The following is a 20,003-nucleotide window of genomic DNA, read 5'->3' as shown; positions in this document are numbered from 1 at the left end:
CACAAATCCTACGACTGAGACATAACTGTAAGGATATTTATTGGCTATTAAAATATACTTATGACCAAAACCACAAAACATAAAAAACCTAAGGAAACTGCCCCTAGGTTCCTGCTAGGAACACCTAATCAATCCCCAAGTTTCACTCAGAGGAGAATTATGTGTATCAATAAAAGTATAAAAAAAAAAGTCATGGCTATCTGGTACCTTTATAACATTAAAAAAAAATAAGTGTCAAAATATAACACAGCAAACCATGAGAACATAGAAGTGAACTTCCAGAGATGATCTCATAAATTCATAATTTATTCCTGAAAAGCATTAAGCTAAACCCAAACTGTGACACAATCTTTAGCAGCAATTGTCACACTAGTCATGTTTTCACACCTAAGCTGGAAAGAACTAGGTGAAGACACACGTTTCTAACTTTGAAAAAGAAGTGGCTATCTTCAGAAGAAAGAATTTCTTCCTAGTCATAATTTTTTTTACTGGTATTAGAAAAGTGATTAATGTCAGGTTATAAAATGTTTTCGTATATTGAGTAAAATGCTTAAAATACAGTATCAAGTGTTCTTTCTCAACTTTTATTCCTTAAAAAATTTCTAAAAGTCTACAGATTTAGTTTTCAACTGAGAATGCATAGTGTGGTACATTTGCAAACACAAGCCCAATACACCTCACTGCTACCACTTTCCCCTACAAGGGAAAGATTCCATGAAGCCTTAGCTATATTTCTGTTTCTGACTTTTGAGATAGTGGGTAAAAGGATCCATTCCTGGGTCTCAACACATCTCCCAGAATCGAAAGTGACAAAGACACTACAGTAACATCCATTCCTACAGAGATTAGAAAATAGAATCACTGTTCTGCCTATGTAAGAGAGTCAGGCCTAGGAGATGAGCAAGTCAAAGATGTCCACTTCAAAGGGGGGTGACACCTGGCTCCTTGATCCTATGGCCTGTGAAAAGAACTCAAAGGAATGCTTATTTATATAAAGCAAACACTGAAACTTTTCTAAAATTAGAAATTGTGAACTATATAGCTAATACTTTTATATAACACTTAGCATATTTTCAAAATTTAGTAAACAATGGATTTCTCATTTGTTCTATTTAGGGAGCAAAATTAACTAGCACTTGTAATTAACTTTTACAATTAATTATCTGGATGTTCACTATATAAATAATCTATCAATAGATTTGATAGACCAGCTACTGAACAACATTTTTCCCTATATATTCTTGGAGCAGGGCTCTAGGGGAAAATATTTCCAAATACTCTAAGAGGAAATTAGAATGACTAAATAAAGTACATCAGAAGTGTACTGTGGTCATTAAAAAATTCATGAAAACATGAAAGAAGTTTTCAAAATCTCAGAGAGAAGATTTTCCTAAGCAAGCAAAACAAGCCACAAAGAAAACAGATATATTTAACAACATAAAAATAGAAACTCTCCACAGGTTAAAAAAAACACCATAGGCAAATTCAAAAGACAAATTAAAAATATCTGCAAAATGGACAGGTACGGTAACGGCTGATGCCTGTAATCCCAGCACTTTGGGAGGCCAAGGCAGGTGGATCACAAAGTCAAGAGATCAAAACCATCCTCACCAACATGGTGAAACCCTTCTCTACTAAAAATACAAAAATTAGCTGGGTGTGGTGGCACGTGCTTGTAGTCCCAGCTACTCAGGAGGCTGAGGCAGGGGAATCGCTTGAACCCAGGAGGTGGAGGTTGCAGTGAGCCAAGATCATGCCTCTGCACTCCAGCCTAGCGACAGAATGAGATTCCATCTCAAAGAAAAAAAAAAATCTGCAAAACATATGACAAAAGGCAAATTTTCTTAGTATTTAAAGAATCCTTTAAATTATAGGACTAAAACCCAACAGAAAAATAGAAGAGTATGAAGAGGCAAACTCACAGAAAAAGAAATAAATATGGCTTTAAAGAAAAAAACTTCTTAGAAGAATTTTCAAATATATACACAAAGCAAAGAAGTGATATAATGAGTGTCCACCCAAACATCACCTAGTTTCACCAACTATCAACACACGGCCAACTTGTTTATTTCTACTAACCTCTTCCAAGATTACTTTAAAGCAAATCTCAGACAACACATTTCCATATGTAAATACTTTTAACAGGTGCTTTTTAAAAATAAAGCTACCATATATTATTGCCACACCTAACAAAATTAACCGTAACTCCTTAAGGTTATCTAATAAGAAGTGTTCAAATCTATCCAATTACCTCAAAGGATGTCTTCTCACAGTTGACTTTTGGACTCAGGACTCAAATACTAGTCAATGCATCTGGCTGATGTGTCTTTGAGTCTCTCTGAATGCCATCACCCTCTTTTTTGTACTTCTTCTTGTCATTTTTCCTATAAAATTTCCCATTTTGAATTTTGCTGACTGTGACCCTATAATGTCACTTAGTTTGTTCCCTTGTATTTTTTGTTACTGATATCGTTGCTCAAATTACCCTACTTCTGTTATCAATGCCCTTCAGCCAAGACCACCAGAAATATACCTATAGTCAAACAAGACAGGCTTAAATAATAAAATACATTTATCTGCATCCTCCATTTCCTAGATGACAGAATATTATACACCTTATTCTTCACCATGATTTCTTTCACTAACAGTATATCCTGGAAATCAACAACAAATAGGCTCAGCATCATTCATTAATAAAATGCAAGTTAAAATTACAATGAGACTTAATTTACAATTAAAATGACTTTTTCAGTTATCAGATTAGTCAAATTCAAAAAATAAGAAAATGCACTGGGTTGGTAGAGTGTGAGGAAAAAGGCACAACAATTTGGCATTATGAAAGTTTCGAATGCACACCCCCTTTGGCTCACTAAGTACACTTCCAGTAATTTATCATGTAGGTATACTCACATACTGTCAAATATACATAAATAGTTACTACAGCATTATATACAATAAAAGACTAGAAAGATTCTTAACTACCATCAAGAAGGGGCTTTTAGGTTGGATCACAATTACGTTCGCACCAACCTAATATTAAATGAAGCACAGCATATCCACAGAATGGAATATTATGCAGTTTTTAAAATAAGGTGTATCATATACATTGGCATGGAATATTCTCCAAGATACATCATTAAGTGAAAAATACAAGGGAAGAACCATGTATTAGAACATTCCTATTCATATAAAATAAAAGGACCTATCATATATACGCTGCATATGCTTAAATATATATGACCACACTTACTTCTGGGAATTGTGCAACAATGTATCCCCATGTGTGTACATACAGTATATTACTAGGATGTTATAGAATCAATTAGTAGCAGAGGATGTGTTAGGGGTAGGAAGCTTACTTTTCATTCTTTGCTCTTTTATATTTAAACATTTATTATTGTGTGCATGTATTAATTTTTCAGTTGAGGTATTTTTTAAGAATTCTTCATGAAAAACAAAAAGTACTTTAGTAAATAAAATGCCAAGTAATTCTTTCCAATATTAGTCTGGGATTTACCAATGCTTCTAAAGCAGCAGGATCAGCACAAGTCAGCCCTATCAACTGCCGCAAGTTTAAAGCACTGCAATCAACTACACAGAAAAATAACTCAATAATTTCATCTGCAGACAGGATCATACCTTCATATTTTGAAGGTAAAGACGAGGTCAGTCTTTAAAGAGCAATAGTCTCTAGCCTTTAAAGTACTACAGTCTCTAAAAGACAAGTTAACTGAAAATGAATATTGACATCAAGTTCTTACATTAATATGACCACTTACTTTTGCTCAATTAATCCTAAATGAGTAATCTATACCAGGAAGAATCAACTGTAAGATTCCAACTATGTAAAACTTCCAGAATTGATAAATGTATAGATAAAACTATTCGTGGTTTCTTAGGGACAGGGTAGGGAATGAAGAGGACTGTTAATGGGTAGGGTGTTTCTTTTAGCACTGATGAAAGCGTTCTAAAATTAGAGTATGGTGATGGTTACAGTCCTGTGCATACACTGAAAACTACTGAATTACACCTTTTAATGAGCGAATTGTATGGTATGTAAATTATGTCTCACTAAAGCTGTTTGCTTTTGAAAAAAAGGGTTAATAAGAGGAAAAACCTGATAGCAAGGATAACAAAGAACAGTAGCTTTGTTCTGTTAGAAACTAAACCAGATCTTTTGAAAGAAGGGTAACAAAGCACCTCAAGGCAGGCCACTAAGAACACAAAGAAACCAGCAAATGATATATTTTCTATTCCGTCATCCAGGACAGTTCCTAACTCACTCTTCTTAGAGACACAAACATATTATGTAAACCTGATATAGCAATTTGGAACGTAAGCCACTTTACAAGATGGAAGAGAGAATTTGCCAAGACTACAACTCACTGATCTTGAATGACTTCTACTGATTCATGAAACTCTATGCTGATTATGTGACTCTTAAAAGTTCGAGTATAAAACTGAAGAAAGGGACAAGTAAGACGAATAGTATGTGCATATGACTTTCAAAAATGGAATTTGCTCCTTTCTGTAGGAGATAACTAAATTGTTTTTTAAATGGAATTGGTGTCCTGCACCATGACTTACTAAACAAAGCATGATGAGCACCTGGCAAGGGACAGATTATTTACTAATAAGATCAGAGGCTGGGCACAGTAGCTCACGCCTATAATCCCAGTCCTCTGGGAGGCCAAGGCAGGCGGATCACTTGAGATCACCTGGTCAACATGGTGAGATCCTGTCTCTACTAAAAATACAAAAAATCATCCAGGCATGGTGGCATGCACCTGTAATCCCAGCTACTCAGGAGGCTAAGGTAGAGAACTGCTAGAACCCAGGAGGCGGAGGTTGCAGTGAGCTGAGATAGCACCACTGCACTCCAGCCTGGGCGACAGAGTGGGACTCCATTTCAAAAAATAAAAAAATATAAAAATCAGAAGAACAGGTGATCTTGGACTTGCCAAGGTGATCAATAAAACTGTCTTTCATCAGCAGCTTGGATAAGTTGTAGATGGCAGTTCGAATTGGGGACAACATAAAGCTGGGAGATGTTATGAATATTTTAGATAACAAAATCCAAATATAAAAAGATTCTAACAAGCCTCAATACAACTACAAAACTAGGTGGATCCAGCAAACCACAATCAGAACAAAAATCAGAAAACATTCCATTCGAATCCTTCATTTCACAAATGAAGCTGAGTCAAGAGGGATTTAAGAATATGCCCAAGTGCAGAAGGGCTCATTCAAGGTAACCTAAGGTGGAGAATACTGGAACCTAACTCCCAGGCTTCTGTCCACCTGACCCAATGCCACCTGCTACTACTTGTATGGATAACCATATGAAAAAAGAAAAAGAAGCCTTGACCCCTACCTCACAACACACAAACAAATTCTTTGGAACTCTGACCTAAATTTGAAAGGCAAAATACTAAAGCTTCTAGAAGATGACATAAGAGAATAGCTTTATCAACCTAAGTAACAGAGTAACAAAAACTTTTTAAATAAAACACCAAAAAAACACTTCCCTTAAAGGAAAAGATGGATAATTGGAATTGATTAAAATTTAGAATTTCAATTCATCAAAAACACAAGAGTGAAATGACAAGCCATAAGTCAGGAAGAGATTTTTATAATTCATATAGTCAACAAAGGATTCATATCCAGAATATCTTAAAAACTCCAACATTTCAATAAGAAAAAAGACAATCCAATTTGTTTAAAATGGACAAAAGACTTTAGCAGGAACTTTATAACAGAGGGTATCCAAATGGCCAAGAAGCATATGAAGAAGTGCTCAAATATTATTATTATTATTGTCCTTAGAGAAGTGCCAATGAAAAACTACACTAAGATCTTCTATACAACCACTAGTGATTAATTTTTTGTAATAATTAACTCATAATATCAACTGGAAGCAAGGCTGCAGAGTAACTGGAACTTTCATGTGTTGGTAAAAGTATAAACAGGTACAACAAGGATAAGAAACAGTTTGGTGGTGTCTACTAAAGCTAGATACATGGCTAGCATGGTGGCTCACGCCTGTAATCCCAGCACTTGGGAAGGCCAAACTGGGTGGACCACTTGAGGTCAGGAGTTGGAGACCAGTCTGGCCAACATGGAGAAACCCCATTTCTACTAAAAATAAAAAAAAAATTAGCCAGGCATGGTGGCAGGTGCCTGTAATCCCAGCTACTCGTAAGGCTGAAGCAGGAGAATCACTTGAACCTGGGAGGCAGAGGTTGCTGTGAGTCAATATCATGCCACTGCACTCCAGCCTAGGAGACAAAGCGAGACTTTATCTCAAAAATAAATAAATAAATACAATAAAGCAAGACGCACATACATATTGACCAGGAATTCTTCTCCTACATATATACTCAACCAAAATAAATATGCCTGTATGCTAAAAGATACACACACATATGTATGTATATGATTATAGCAACATTGCTCATAATTGCCTCAAAACAGAAACTATTCAAATATGAATAAATGAATTCTGGTATGTAATTTGTGGTAGTTTTAAAAAATGGCCATAAATTCTTTGACACACCTCTCATAAAGACATGAGGTCTATGTTCCCTTCCCTTCAATCCAGGCAGGCTGTGTCAACCAATAGAGTATGGTGGAGGTGAGACTATATGACTTCGGAAGATAAGCCATTCTCAGGAAGCTTCCTCTGTACACTCAGCCAACATGCTGTGAAAAACCAAAACCTCCTGGTCCCACATGTTGGTGCTTCAGTCAATAGTATCAGATGATCCTAGCCTTCTAGATCTTCCAGTCAAGGTACCATACACATGAGTGAAGAAGCCTCCAAATGATTCTAGACCCCAACCATTGTAGAGCAGTGACAAGCCATAGCCACCAAATTCCCAATCCACAGAATCCATGAGCATAATAAAATGGTTGCTATTTTAAACCACTAAGTTTTGGAGTGGTGTGTTATACAATAACCAATAATCAAAACTAGTGTGTAATGCAGGTATAGTTAACCACAACTATACTGCTAAGTTTAAAAATAAACTACGTGCTTGCTTCAGCAGCACATATACTAAAAAAAAATAACAAACTATATGCAACAACATGAATGAATCTCAAACACAACAAGTAAAAAAAGTCAGGCAAAAAAAAAAAAGTCCAGAGGGCATTACTCCGTTTACATATGAGTTCAAAACCAGGTAAAACTATAGTTATATAAGTCAGAATCCTGGTTACCTTGGGTGGGAGTAATTACTGTCTTCAAGATATCCCCACACAGTAGGATTCTGGAGTGCTAGAAAATGAATATCCTGATCTGGGTAGCAGTGATTACAGAGTGTTCACTTTGTAAAACTTTTAAAAATCATTAAGCTTGATGCTTAAGATTTGTGAACCTTTTTTGTTACACTTCAAAAAAACTTTTTTAATCAGTAGAACTTGGTAACCCAACAGAGGCAAGGGTATGAGGGAGAAATAAAGGATGACTTCCAAGTCTTCAGGCATGACTGAATAGACAGTACCCTAAACTGAACAATTAAACCATGGGCAAACAAAATCAGGGGCAGAAAGCAGGGACCATGTGTTATTCATTTTTGATTCAAGTATCACCTCAGTACTTAACACAGAGTCACTCCAGCTTTACAAGATACTACTCTCATTTTCATCCTAACTTTTTGACCACCACTTCTTCATCTCCTTTGTTACCTCCTTTCTGCCCAGCTGCCTCTCAATATTGGTATTACGCAGGCTTCCATATTCAATCTCTTTTCAAACACACACATGCACACATGCAAGCACCCCCATGCACAGAGAGAGACTTCTCTTGTATTTCCAATCTCAGTGCATAGCATCATCACATAAACATTCTTTTAGGCAAGAAACTTCCAACTGAACCAAGAATTAGGATTCCAAAATATCTTTAATAGTTGCAGTTAGCTAAATTCAATAAAAAGAAATTTAATGAGATAAACATAAGCTCCCATGGTTGGACCCCAAAACTAATGATTACAAACAGAATGAAAAGACATAGCTTACTTAGATCAATGCAGGGATTTAATTCAACTTTATGTTCACTGTATGATGCGGTCACAAAAGGATATAGCTAATATTGATAAAAATATAATATGTATTAGAAGGAAGGTGATAGTCATCCCTCAACTCACAGAAGAAATTGTTATATCTAGAACAAGAGATACAACTGTATTTCCCACGTATCAAGCCATGTCTGGAGCACTGCAGTCAATTCAACGCACCACAGTTTAAAATGAATTTTTTTTAAAAAGAGGAAAGCCACCAATTTGGTAAACTGACATGAAACCATGCCATGTAAGGAATAGCTAATTAACTGGAGACGTTTCAAATCAAAAAGGCTGAGAATACTTGATGACTGTTTTCACATATTTGAAAGGATGTTACATAGAAGAGGGATTCAGCCTGTTCTACATTTCTCCAAAAGGCAGAATTGAGTAGAAGAAATAAGTAGACTTGCACTCAGTGTAAGAAGGAACTTTCTAATGGTCAAAGCTCTAACAAAAATAGGACAGGCTGTCTCTAGAGCAGTGGTTCTCAACCAGAGACGATTCTGTCTCCGTAGCCAAGGTGCTTCTAAACAGCCCACGGTACAGCAAATAACAAACAATGACCCATCTAAAATGTCAACAGTCCTATGGTTGAGAAGTTCTGCCCTAGAGGTAGTTAAGTTCTCTGTCATTGGAGGCATTTCATCATAGACCAGATTATGTGATGATGTCACAAGAGTGGTGGGCCAGGAATGGTAGCCTGTCATTCCAGCTACTCAGGAGGCTGAGGCAGAAGGATCACCTGCACCCAAGAAATTTAGGTGGCACCACTGCACTCCAGCCTGGTTGACAGAGGGAGACTATGTCTCTTTAAAAAAGGAAAGATGGGAAGTGAGAGTGAGTTGAAAAAAATTTTGTTTCAGATACCTCTCCAGACAAAAATATCTTCAGATAGAGCAAAGTTAAAATGATGATGATGACAAACATTTATCGAACACTTACTGTGGGCCAGACATCATACCAAATGATTCATGTATACATTTTGCAGTTAATTCTCTCAACAACTCTATGATAGGTATTCTTTTATCTTGATTTGATGCTAAATTGAATTGCTCTTACAGCAGTCAATATTTGAACTAGATCTACCTGATCCAATTTTATATGTCACTGTCCAAAGCATAAACATCAAATGACTTTCAAAGCTTTCACATTCTGGAAAAGAAATGAACAAGCATATATTCCACAAGTATCAGGACACTGTCTGAACAGGTCTGTACTCACTGTAAACCTAACTGGCTAGGAGAAAGAGGAAAGGATTATTTGAAGTAGTCCTGTGATGAAGAAGAGAACAATTATCCTGATTGTCCCCAATTGCCTACTTCTGTAAGAGCCGAGAAGCTCTTATATACTCATGGAAGCTGGGATTAATGATGACATCCCTTTATCCATAGGCGTGAAAGCTCAGGATGGACAGACGTTTGAACATCCCCGACTGGGAATCCTGCCCTTAACAAATACACTAGATGCAGATACATGGTTTCTTGGCTGCCTATACTCACGCCCATCTGTCAGGATGGCAGTATGCCTGCTCACATGTTGGTCAAACTGTCACTAGGGCATAGGTGCCAAGCAATGATAGTTTTAAATGGGCAGCTTGCATAGCACTATAAGAGCTTGCTCTTCTGCAGAAAAAAAAAAAAAAAAAATTCTGTGATAATACTGAAGGGCTGCAATCACAAGTAAAATATTCTTGGTCAATCTCAACATTTTGGTGAAAAAAAAGATCTAGACAAGTAGAAAAGAATCAGAAAGGAAGTTAAATCAAACAGAAAAGGTACTTTAAAAACATGTGAGTTGTTGCATGAAAGCTTTTAACACTGCCCTTCTTTCATTAACACGTGTCAATGGTAACCTCTTACACTGTAAAATCCTTGGCTCAACAAGTCATCGCTGATTTTTTTCTTAATGGGATGACACATTTTTCCATGTTCTAAATAAGAGCAGAAATGCATTGATTTCTAGTAGTTTGACACTACACAGGTTCTATTTATTGACTGATTATTTTTTAAATGACTTAAGTCTAATCTATATCCATGATAATCTTTTAAATGCACAAAAGAAAGCAGAAACCAAATGAGATCCACACAGATGAATGGCGGGGGAGGAGGGGAAGGGCATAATTTGCATAGAGAAAGAAACCAACAATTGAAGTAGGTGCTAACAAAATGGAAAGTGAGTACTTCCAATCATGAATTTAATAGGACTCAAGGGCAAAAACATAGCTCTGTTATCCTTCACATCCCCCTGACTATAAGTAATTTCCTATACTACATCTAGGTTTCTAGTCTATCCTTTAATATCTCACATGAAATATCTAATGTCTTTACTCTCTGGAATTCTTCCCTAAGACCAAAACCTTAAAGCTGCAATTTGAACCATTTATTATGCAGTCCTCAGTGATTCTGAAGAACAGCCAGCCATCATCATTCTCTGTATAGTTCTTCACATACAAGTATCAGGACATACTGATTAAATAATTCCTGAGTCTCCTCTTTGCCATGATAAATAAATCTGATTCCATTAACTTTTCCTCACTGGACCAATTTATGCACTCTTTGTTTTTATGATTTTACTTGCTCAACTCTTGGACCCTTTTCAGGCCTGATAAGAAATGTCACCCACATCAACAATAAGCCAATGGAAACTACTCTTCTCCCCATATGTACAACTTAATAACAGTAGCATAAATATGAAACAGTTTGCAAGTCCAGCAGAGTTCTCAGTATCTATCACTGAAGACAGCAGCAAAAGTTTGAAATCTACCATTGCCTTCCTGAAAATACTAGGAATTTAGAACATTACATATTCTGAAGTAACACCACCTTTTTAGCTTTCTGGCAGATATTCGTAACACGAAGTGGTACGTCAAGGGTCATGATTATATCCCGTTCTTCCTACCAACATATCACTGCCACACATTGTCCTAAAACAATTTCTCTTAAATACCATTTTTATCATACCATTTTCCCACTTAAAAACATACAGTACCTTCCTAAAGGCCAATGAACCTGACTACAAATGCTTCAATCTAGCCAGAAGTTTCTAAACTCTTTCTTTTTCATGAACCAATGATGCTCCCTTTACTACTCTACTCCCCTTCACCTGCATGACTCCTCACAACAGCCAGTTCTTATTTTCTCTAGAACAGATCTTTGTCCATGTTATTCTCTAAAATGTTTTCCCACTTCTTCCAGATTCCAGCCATGTTACACCTTCAATAAACCTGTATTTATTAATACATAATTGCTCATTCATTTCTTCCTGTCTTTGTTTTGATACCCAATTTACAGTATACGGACAACTGATTTTTGATTTTTAAGACTTACTCAATGGAGAAAGGGTAGACTTTTCAACAAATGGTTTTGGAACAACTGGACATGCATAGACAAAAGGAAAAGAAAAACGTACCAATATCTAAATCTCACGTCCTATGCAAAAATGAAAACGAAAAGGATCACAAATCTAAATGTAAAACATGTAACTGTAAAACACTTAGAAGAAAAAATAGGAACACCCTCCTGACGTACAGTTAGGCACAGAGTTCTAAGACAGGCACTAAAAACACAGTCCATATATTGAGAAGTTAGACTTCATCAAAATTTAAAACTATTTTGCAGCTAAAGACAGTGTAAGAGAATGAAAAGACAAGGCAGAGACTGAGAGAATGTATTTACAAATCATATATTTGGGAAAGGATTTGTATCCACAACATATAAAGAATGCTCTAAAATCAGTAAGAAAACAATCCAATCACAAAATGGGTAAAAGGCTTAAACAGATAAATCACCAAAAAAGACATGAATGGCAAATAAGCACATTAAATCATCAGCCATTAGGGAAATGCAAATTAAAGCTGTGATGAGATACCACTACACACAAAAAATACCAATACCAAATGGTAGTGAGGATGTGGAGAAACTATCTCTCGTATACAGTAGCCCCCCTTCATCTGTAGGGGATACGTTCCAAAGCCCTCAGTGGATACCTGAAACCATGGAGAATTAACCCCTACATAAATGTTTTTTCTATACATACATTAGACATACATATGATAAAGTTTAATTTATAAATTAGAGGCAGTAAGAGATTAACAACAACACTAAAATAGAATAATTATAACAACATGCCATCATCACTAGTCTTGCACTTGGGGGTCATTACTAAGTAAAATAAGTGTTTCTCAAACACAAGCACTGAGATACCACACAGTCAATCTGATAACCAAAAGTGACTGACTAGCTGGTATGTAGTAGATACACAGTTTGGATACACTGGACAAAGGGATGATTCACATCCCACATGGGACAAAATAAGAAGGCTCAAGATTTCATCACTATACAACCCAACAGTTGCACTTCTAGGCATTTATTCTAGAACAATTAAAACTTACGGTTACACAAAAACCTGTACATGAATGTTCATAGTAGCTTTATCTGCAACCACCAAAAACCAAAAACAACCCACACGGCCTTCCATGTGTAAATGGTTAAATAAAATGTGATACAGCCATACAAGGGACAACCACTGTACAATTATCCAAAGTAGGAAAGTGACACTAATACAATATTCATCATTAAACTCCTTGTTGAAATGTCAGCTTTTACATTATTTTGTGTGTATAATTCTAGGACACTGTGTCCTGTGTACAGATTCACAGAGCCATCACCACAAACAAGACACTGAACTCTTCTATTATCTCAAAGAAACTCAGCCTTAACCCCAGCAAAACTGCTCTGCTCTCCATTTCTATAATTTTGTCATTTTGAGAATGCTATATAAACGAAATCATACAGCCTCTGAGACTGGTTTCTTTTCACTCAATACAATACCCTTAACCTCCATCCCAGCCGCTGCATGTACCGAGTTTGTTTCTTGTTGTGATGATGGTGCTCTCCTGCATGACCAGCACATTTTATTTCACCATTCGCCCGCTGGCAGACACCTGAATTGTTTCTGGTTTTTAGCTATTATAAATAAGGCTATTATAAACAAGCATTCATGTACAGGTTGTGTTGTGAACACAGGTTTTTATTTCTCTAGGATAAAGGCCCAAGAGTATACTTGCTGGGTTGCATGTCAAGTGTTATGTTTAACTTTTCAAGAAATTGCCAAACTAATTTCCGGAGTGGTTATATCATTTTACATTCCCACCAGTAACATATGAAAGATAAATTTTAGAGTCACCATTTCTAAAGTATTTTCTACAAGTCTGAAAAAACAAGATTAAACTTCTTAAATGTTATAATCTGAGCTTTTCTAAAAAATTAATTTTAAAACTTTTTTCCCAATTCCCAAATAATAGATTTCTTTGTCTTATTAGCTCTAAGAAAAAAATGTATACAGCTGACCCTTGAACATGAGTGTAAACTGGGCAGGTCCACTTATACACAGATTTTCTCCTGCCTCTGCCACTCCAAGACAGCAAGACCAACCTCTCCTCTTGCTCTTACTCCTGGGCCTACTCAACACCAAGGCAATGAAGATGAAGACCTTTAAGATGGCCCATTTCTGCTTCAAGAACAATATATAAATTTTCTCTTTCTTATAGTTTTCTTACTAACATTTTCTTTTCTCTAGCTTATTGTATTACAAGAAGATAGCATAGTACATATACAAATGTGTGTTAATAAATTGTTTATGCTATTGGTAGGACTTCTGGTCAACAGGTTATGAGTAGTTAAGCTTTGGAGAAGTCAAAGCTGAAACATGGATTTTCAACTCCGTGGGGGTCAGCACTCTCAACCTGAGTTGTTCAAGGGCACACTGTAATTACATATAATCTCTATGTTGACAGCTGTTGCCAAATTATATGGTAAACTGCAATAAGATGTGAAAAAAGCAACTCAAAGACTACAGTAACAGAAACAGTAAAAGTTTCTGTCCCTATGTCTTCCGGACATAGTCCATAAAGAATTAAGGTCTAACAGTTCTTCCTAACACTTAATATTGTGAAATGCAATCACAATGCATTAATACTTACCATCATCAAATGATGACTTTTATTTTAGCTGTTACTTGGTAAAAACAATTTAAGAAAAGCAATTAACCTGAAATAAAGCTGTGGTTAGCTATGTCTAACTTCATGGTTTGTTTAATTTTAGATGTAAATGACAATTAGATAGATAATGCAGTCTCTTTAGGATTTTTAGAGCAAGTATCTAAGTCTAGAGCAAAAATATCTGCTGACATACAAACAGCTAGACAGACGGTCCTCAAAAAGAAAAGAAAAGAAATACGAGGAAATTATACTGTCCCTGAAACAGTGGAATGGGGCTGCTCTTCTTCCTAATGACTTTCAGTTCTCATGTTTAGTCCCCTGCAGGGCCAACTATATTGTTCCTGATACTGAGTTCCACAAGACACATGTGTCCTTCCCTTATCAGTATGTTATTTGCTTCCCTTATCAGTATGTTATTTGCTTTAAAAGTATAACAGAACATTCCTAAATTTCAAATTACTTTGCAATTTAATTATGACTTCATCTAGCATATTTTCCCATTTAATCAGTAAGACTTATCAATAAACATTTTAGTACACACGTTTAATATTCATCTTCAATATCTGCCATTGTGAACAGTATCTACCTTAATTTTCAAATCCGAGAGCACTGGTTCTCATCCTATGGTGAGAGACCCATAGAGAGAGAGAAGTAACTGCAAAGAATCATCAAAATCCATGTACTTACCTGAAGACTAAATATGATTCACAAACATCTATTTTTCCAAGTTGACAAAAATACTGTGGCTAATAAAATTCTTAATAAATTTCCTGAAGAATGTTAGTAAAAGTACAGCAGCTGGTTCTCATTAGTATTTATTGATGAATACTAAAAATCCAACTCCTAATATGGGAGAAGAGCCATAGCTCATACCTCTCTAGATCTAGAGAGCTTTTCTTTTTTAAAGTGTTGCCCTTATGTCACTCAGAACAAGAGTAGTAGGATGTGCTTGAATTTGAGTGCAAAGATTTAAGACAACACTGGGAGAGATGGAGCAGGAGTAATTGGGAAAGTGTGTGAAATTACTTCAAAATAGCAACTTCAGAATGCTGGGTGCTTAAATATCAGTCAAGCACCAAAGGGAAAAAAATTAAAGGACACAGCCCTCTGCATCTTTATAAAAGAAGAAATATATTCACAGGAATCTCGATCAAAAGAACCAAACTTATCCTACAGTAAAAACACATCTTGGTTACAGCACCTACTTAAATGCTTTATTAGGGTCCTAACACCATTTTAAATTCATCTTGAACATTTATTAAACACTTTCTACATATTAAAATTTACAGTGCAGTTTTTCAAATGTGCCCTACACATTTACTGAATTCTTCTGTGCTGGATGCTAAATAAAGTAAAAAAAAAAAAAAAAACCTATTTAATTTAAAACAAAGAAAACTTGCTTCAGCAAAAAACTACGATAGCAAGAATAGACTTTGCACCTAGCACAATTCCTTGCAAATAGGAGGCACGTGATCTCTGGTGAATAAATGAGTCCATTTCTTCTCACTCTGAAAAATAACCCTGGCAAGCATGTAAAATATCCTACCAGTCTGAAAAATATTCTCCAGTCCTATTCAGTTACCAATCCATTCTCAGAACCCATCAAGAGCAATTTTCATGAAAGCCTCACTCACACGCACAAAGAGGCAGCATTTAATTCCCATTAGGCTCACTGCCTGATCTATGGAGATATAAGCATTTGCACATTTGCATAAATTCAGGAGATATCCTTCATTTGATATAAGGTAAATCTTAAAGCTTTGCTTCATTTCCAAATAAGTTTTATTTTTCAAATCATAATCCTAATCATAGTACATTATATCTTATTAGGGATGCTTTTAAGAAAAAAAACATAGCTGTCAAAATTAAAATATTGCTTTTTCATTTCTAGACATCTGGGACATTTCACTTATATATTTATTAGTATTTCACATTAGCTCTCAAAGTTAAAAAAAAAAAAAAGCTGGCCTGTTTCCTTCAAGAAATTTAATTTTAGGGTCTGTCAACATTTTGAATGCATTACTGTTATTTTTAAAACATACACTTGCATACTGGAATAAAACTTAGCATAAGCTTTCCATATAACCATTTCCTGGGCACTTACTAACTTACTATATGCCAGGGTCTATGCTTAACACATTACTCCATTATCTCATTTGTTTAACAAATATCCTCTCATAATCTTTGCAGCACTGAGCATAACAAGAAGCCACTGCACTATAAAACTGATATTTCTATTGGGTACCAGAACTAAACTGACAGTAACGCCTCAGACAAGTTTATTGTTATTAAATTCAAGTTGTGTCACTGTATTAACACAGAATCTGATCAGCAATGTTGAGATGTACAGAGAATACCATCTATGATAGCATCAACAGAAAAAGCTATTGACTACTTAAGTTACATTCCCTTCTACAGGTAACAGATAAACATAATCTTACCTACTCAGAAATTTAATTCCAATCACTACATGCCATTTTGAAGAACATAAACGTAACCTACATAATATGACTATATAAAGAACCCTTGCTTCCTTCTGAAAATGCTTTAAAATTCTACATTAATTCTCCCCCAATGTATCATGCTCAGCATGTCATAAAGAAAGGTGACTTTTTTATTGTGAACTCTTGAAAATAAATGCTGCCCTTAATTTTTTTTTAACTCTTGAATTTCAGACTCAACAGATGGGCAATTCCAGAAGGAAAGCAAGAAAGAAAACAAGAAAGGAAAAGAAAAGAAAAACACACAATAGTTAATGAGGTTCTTGAACAGTTCCCCAAAAGCAACACCCTCCCAAAAGCAAAACTGGTATTTCCAACTTGTTCCAAGAAAGGGACATAAGGGGAGGGAAGAGTCTATACCAAAAAAAAAAAAAAAAAAAAAAAAAGTGACTTGAAAGGACGTGAGAAAAATGGGTGGCCTCAACAAGAACCTATGTCTGACTCTGCTGCTGTCTGTCAAATTTAATTCAATCACCTAAGTTTCGAGACAAGAACCAAAATACTATTTCGATGGTAGGAAAAACTATGCATTGCTCCTGAACAGCTGCATCAGTAAAGGACGCCGCCCTGCCAGCTAGGGACAGGACAGAAGAGGAACTGTCAAAACGGAAATCAAAGTCCCTTGCAAAACCCACAAGCGGCTCTACCGCTTTGCACCAGACAGACCCTCAAGTACAAGTTCACAGGGCCTCCCCGCGCCGTAACAGGGAAACAGAGGGCGGCCTCGCGGTCCCCAGGCCTGGATGCTATCCTCAGGGGTCAGGCTCCCTCTCCCCTCTCAGTTCTCTCAAGTCAAAGGACACCTCCTCTGAGATGCCCTCCAGGATCACCTAACCTCAAGGGCCTCGTCCCCATTCCTCTAGCCCGCAACTGCCTGTCCCTTTCTAAGAAAGCATTTCCGTATCCGCAAAGCATCGCAGCTGCGAGTGTTGTTTCCCTTCTATACAGTGAGCTCCGCGGGGCAGGAGCCTCGACTGTGCTTTTCACTCGGACCCTCCCGACAGACCCGGCTTCCCAGGAAGGCCCGAGGCGGCGGTGGGAGCCTGGCCACGACACCACGCGCGTTCAGAACGCGGAGTTCTGATGGGGGCCGGCCTGTCAGTATAGCCAACCCCGGGGCGCCGGCGGGGCCTGAACGAGTCAAGGAAGGGGCGGACGCCCGCCCAGGCTGCAGCCAAGCGGCGGAGCGCGGCCCCGCGGGACGGCCTGGCTGGACGGCGCCTCCCGCACACGCAGCGGACCCACAAGCCGCCCGGAAGGCCCAGCCCGGCCCCAGCCCCCGACAGCCCACATCCGTGCCCTCCACTTAGCGCGCGAGTGCTCGAGCCGTGTCGCCTGCGGCCTCCCTACCCTAAGCCGCAGTCCCGTCGCCTTCGGCCCAGTACGAACTTCCCGCCGCTTTCGCCGACTCGTAACCCGGCAGCAGCGCCGGCCCCTTCGCACCCTGCAGTAAGGAGTCTTCCCATTGGCTCGGAGGAGACGGGGAAGGGCGGGGCGGGTGGGAACGCGGCGGGGTGGGGAGGAGGTTACGCTAGCCCCGCGCCTCCCCGGGAATGCCGGGAGCTGTGGTCCCGCGCTCCCAAAGCATTCTGGGAGTTGGAGTCTCTTCGCGGCAAAGGAAGATCCCAGTCCTTCTGCTCCCGAGGGCTTCTAGGAAATGTGGTTTACAGCCTCTGATTCCGCCCTTCTGATCAAATCCAGTACTGTACTCGTCAGTGCCACAGGATCCGAAATAAACATGCTAGTGTTCGTAATAGCTTGATTTATTAAGTGTATTGGCAGAGAGCTGGGTGTAAAATAAGTTTCCTGTTTCTGTTAGAATTAAATGAAATAATCTGGAGACAGTAGTTTAAACTTAGTTGGTGCTCAATAAATAGCAGATAGTATTAGGATTATTCTGCCCACTTATTGACATGTGTGTAAATCCAACCTGGTTTTCGAAGCCTATTTCAAAGCCTATCTCAAGGTCTACCTAACCCTCTGTAGCATTTCATCTGTAATCAACATATACGACAGTTTGCTTTGTGTTTATTCTAATCAGCTAAGTCTCTGTCACCCACGAGACTGAAAGCTTATTGGGCACTGGGTCATTGTTCTAGGTCAAAATCACCGAAGTCACAGGCAGAGGGAGATTAACAATGAAGCCAATGAAGCATTCAGGACCTCACTTGCACGGGTCCCTCAACGAGTTTATGTAGCTTTTGGGGTTTTTTATTTGTCGATTTTAATTTTTCTTTTTTTTTTTTTTTTTGTTTTGTTTTTGTTTGTTTATTTTTGAGATAGAGTCTCGCTTTGTAACCCAGGCTGGAATAGTGGCATGATCTTGGTTCACTGCAGCCTCTACCCCCTGGGCTCAAGCAATCCTCCTACCTCACCCCACAACCAAGTAGCTGGGACTACAGGCACAGGCAACCACACCTGGCTAATTTTTGTATTTTTTGTAGAGACGGGGTTTCACATGTTGCCCAGGCTGATCTTGAACTCCTGAGCTCAAGCAATCCACCCCCCTTGGCCTCCCAAAGTGCTAGAATTACAGGTGTGAGCCACAGCACCCAGCTGAATTTTCTTAAAGTAGGTCCCCAAAATTGTGTGAGCTTCAGTCCCTACAAAACCTGGAATCACCCTGTCCATTAGACAGTGCAGTATAGAGCCTGATGTCTTACATTTTCCCCTCCAGATACCCTCATCTGCTCCAAAGACTTCTCCTGCCTGACCTCTGCCACAGAAGGCTGACCTCTACAAACTACTTCCAGCTCCCTGTGCTCCCTGCCTTTGGGGTGTGCCCAGTGGAGAACCCCACAGAAGATTGGAGGAAAAGAGAAAATCAGTTAGAGTAAGTTAGGCCCCCGGATCTTTACTGGCAAAGTCACCTCCAGTTAGCGGGTCCCTCAGCTGAAGGTTACTGCTCCCTGGTCCTCCCTCCAGTGTGCACTAATAGCCCTTCTCTTTGTACCCCTGGGACTGGAAGTGGTAACATCAGGACTGCTGCTGACCCAGAAGTTACTGCTCCCTCCCTCATGGTTCTTACCTCCAACACCATTGTAGATAGTCTTATTGCAAATAACCCTCCTCAAATTATCCTATTTCAAATATGTCATCTGCTTCCTGTTGAGACCCTAACAGAAACACATGGGCAAGGTGAGCACTCGATAAAATTTGTTGGCAAAAATGTCTTGAGATTCACAGATCTCATGGGTGTGGAACCCCCCAGCAAGACTCTGTGGCCAGAATCCACTGAGAGATTCTGGCCACAGAGTCTTGTGTGTGACTGAGAGAAAGTCACACACACACACACACACACACAGAAAACTTGGTACAGGACTTATCTGTTACAGTGTGACCATGTTCCCCTAACCTCACAATAGACATGTGGAAGAAATGTCCCTGCTTCCACACTGGGTTGACAATTGGCTGACCTGAAGGCACAATTAAATCAGCAAC

General features: G+C 38.2%; 1 protein-coding gene and 1 long non-coding RNA gene across 11 annotated transcripts in view; one reads left to right on the top strand and one right to left on the bottom strand.

Moving 5' to 3' along the window:
- Nucleotides 1-17,989, bottom strand: part of VRK1 (VRK serine/threonine kinase 1) — an 87,425-nt gene extending 69,436 nt beyond the window's left edge. For all 10 annotated transcript variants that reach the window (XM_009006526.6, XM_009006527.6, XM_002754270.6 and 7 more), the window contains exon 1: nt 17,913-17,989. The gene's annotated coding sequence lies outside the window, so the exon portion shown is untranslated. The remainder of the gene's footprint in view (nt 1-17,912) is intronic.
- LOC144577470 (uncharacterized) lies at nt 8,766-19,994 on the top strand. The gene is made up of 3 exons (XR_013521522.1): nt 8,766-8,900; nt 16,737-18,011; nt 19,240-19,994. It is a non-coding gene; the product is annotated as an uncharacterized LOC144577470 (long non-coding RNA).
- Nucleotides 19,995-20,003: the final 9 nt, after the last annotated feature.

The sequence above is a fragment of the Callithrix jacchus genome, chromosome 8 (genome assembly GCF_049354715.1).
Source record: "Callithrix jacchus isolate 240 chromosome 8, calJac240_pri, whole genome shotgun sequence".
NCBI classification, from domain to species: Eukaryota; Metazoa; Chordata; class Mammalia; order Primates; family Cebidae; genus Callithrix; species Callithrix jacchus.
Note: the sequence above shows the minus strand (reverse complement) of the source record. Positions and strands in the feature narration are given on the sequence as shown.